We start from the raw sequence: 2,574 nt of genomic DNA, 5'->3' as shown, positions 1-2,574 counted from the left end.
TGATATTAGTGATAATACAATTGAGTCAAAGATTTAAATGATCAAGCTTGTAAACTCACTAAACTTTAGCATTAATCAGCCACTCATTGTGCTGTATTCAATCTGTATGAACTAGAAGAAAAAATAACAAATTTAAAACATATTTAAAATGCTAGATATACAGCATCAAAAATAGTGACTAAAACAAGACCTGTTATGGAGAACAAACAGATGTCATCCAGAAATTAAAGGGTCACAATGGGAAAAATGCAGAGATAGTTAAATGTATAGAGATCAGTATTAAAATATCCCTATTGTCTATGGCCATGCCACTCTGAACGTGCCCAATCTTGTCTGATCTCAGAAGCTAAGCAGGGTCAGGCATAGTTAGTACTTGGTTGGGAGACCACCTAGAAATACCAGGTGCTGTAGACAAAAAAAAAAAAGTTCAAAAATTCATAGAAATTTAACAGAAATATAGTATATTACTCATTGTCTATGTCAAGAAATAAAAGTTTATATTCAACATCCCTTACCCATATTTACAGAAGGGTTAATTAACTATTCTTGAATCAGCAGCTAATCATCTGCTCTATCTCCTACAAAATTCCTTTTAAATTTCCTACAAAAGCACCATCAGTAAATCTTTCTGCCCAGCATTAAAATAATTTCTTCTGTCTACTGAGAAAGCTAAGAAAACTAAGCTTTAAGGACGTTTTTAAGAAATCTAAGAGAACTAAACTACAAGGTGAAAATTATTTTCGATAATCATTTTCATTGTGTATATTCAATATTTAGTTCAATTTACTATATTAAAATATTACATAATTTACATATTTTAACTGTTGAGGGGAATAAAAGTGTCCTTACTACTCAATTCTTATAGATTTTACTTTCATAAATATTTTTTACATTCACAAATTGAATATTTTATATGAATGTACATAACTACATCCCGGTTTTCAATGAATAATTATTGTACTTTAAGTGGACCAGCATGTGTCCAAACATTACCCAGGCTTTGATATGGAGTCTGGATGAAAATCAATACAGACCCATTAATATTTAAAAGAAAAGTGAAGGTTTCTCATTCACCAAATCAAATCCACCTCTTAGAAAGGGACAGAGAAAATGGAAATATACAGATACCCCCAAGTCCCCAGAGCCATCCTGCAGGAACTCATTATAAATCAAACATTAGCATCTCTTTGCCAGAACACATCTGAAAGCACCCAAGACCATAGACTGGTAGGTCTGCTCCAGCCAGGAAACCACTTAATGCTAACCTACGCTTGCAGGATAGGATATTGAGGGTAGGAGGGTTGTGTTATGTACCTGGCTACCCTTAAGCTGAGAGCCTGGCTTTCTTGAATCAAACTTCTACCATTGTGTCTATGGAATTTCAGGCTCATTCCTCATTCCTGCCATGTGTTGTAGGCTCCATGATAAGATCTCTGCCTTGGTTTCTCCATTACATTTTCTTCTTCTACTGGGATAAAAGTCTTGATGAAGACTTTAGACAGTAAGAAAAACTCTGGCCTCTGAACTCCTCCTCAGAGAGCTAGATTCTACAGATGAATATCCCGTTTTGTCAAAAGCCCTATTTCAAAAATTACAGTGAAATCACAGTGCTATCCTTGATTGCATGTATCTATGCACTGTCTGGATACTCTGGTAACTTTGTACTCTCCAATCCCAAAGCAACCTCTTTGTACAGTCTTATATATCTGTAAACTTCGCCACCATTCTCTTTCTCTCTGTGACCTACCTGTAACCTATCTTTGAGTCCCAGCATTTTAAACAGCAGTACTTCTCAGTCCATTTTATTAACCTGATAGCTTTGGAGAATAAAGTTCTAAAGAAGATCAAATCCCTTTCCCTTTAACCAAGAACTCATTCCATTTCCTGGACATTTTGTAACTTTCGGTACCACAGACTTTGTTAATGCTGACTAGTTTATGTTTACATATTCTAAAATAATCAATATCTCTATCTAATCATAAGGGGGAAAAAAAAACAGACAAATCCTAATTGAGAAACATTTTAAAAAATACCCAACCAATCAATTTCAAAACTGTCAAGATCATCAAATATAAAGAAAATCTGAGAAATTAGTCACAATCAAGAAGTGCTTAAGGAGATGTGACAACTAAATGTAATGTGGTATCCAGGATGACATTCTGGGACAGAAAATAGCTTTAGAGAAAAACTGAGGAAATATGAATAAAGAGTGGGCTTTATTAATAATTATCAATATCTGTTCATTAATTGTGACAAATGTACTATAATGATATAAAATGTTAATAACATTGAAATTGGTTGAGGAGTGTATAGGAACTCTCTGTACTAGCTTTGTAATAATTCTGTAAATCTAAAACTGTTTTAAAATTAAAAGTTATTAAAAGTAAACAACATAATATGATAATGGTTATATATTTTACTTTATTTTACTTTACTAATTATAGAAATAATGCTCCTTGCCACAATTTTCCCAAACCCCCTCTTTTTTTTTTTTCATTAAATTCAACTTACTCATTTCTTTCAAAGATATATAAAGATCTCTCCTTTTTCCTGAGCAGATCGATGAGGTTATTT

General features: G+C 32.9%; 1 pseudogene; it reads left to right on the top strand.

Moving 5' to 3' along the window:
* The first annotated feature begins 295 nt into the window (after positions 1-295).
* On the top strand, positions 296-414 carry LOC111740927 (annotated as a pseudogene).
* Positions 415-2,574: the final 2,160 nt, after the last annotated feature.

Source organism: Pteropus vampyrus, unplaced genomic scaffold, assembly GCF_000151845.1.
Source record: "Pteropus vampyrus isolate Shadow unplaced genomic scaffold, Pvam_2.0 Scaffold70, whole genome shotgun sequence".
In the NCBI taxonomy this organism is placed as follows: domain Eukaryota; kingdom Metazoa; phylum Chordata; class Mammalia; order Chiroptera; family Pteropodidae; genus Pteropus; species Pteropus vampyrus.
This window is presented reverse-complemented; position numbering and strand designations above follow the sequence as displayed.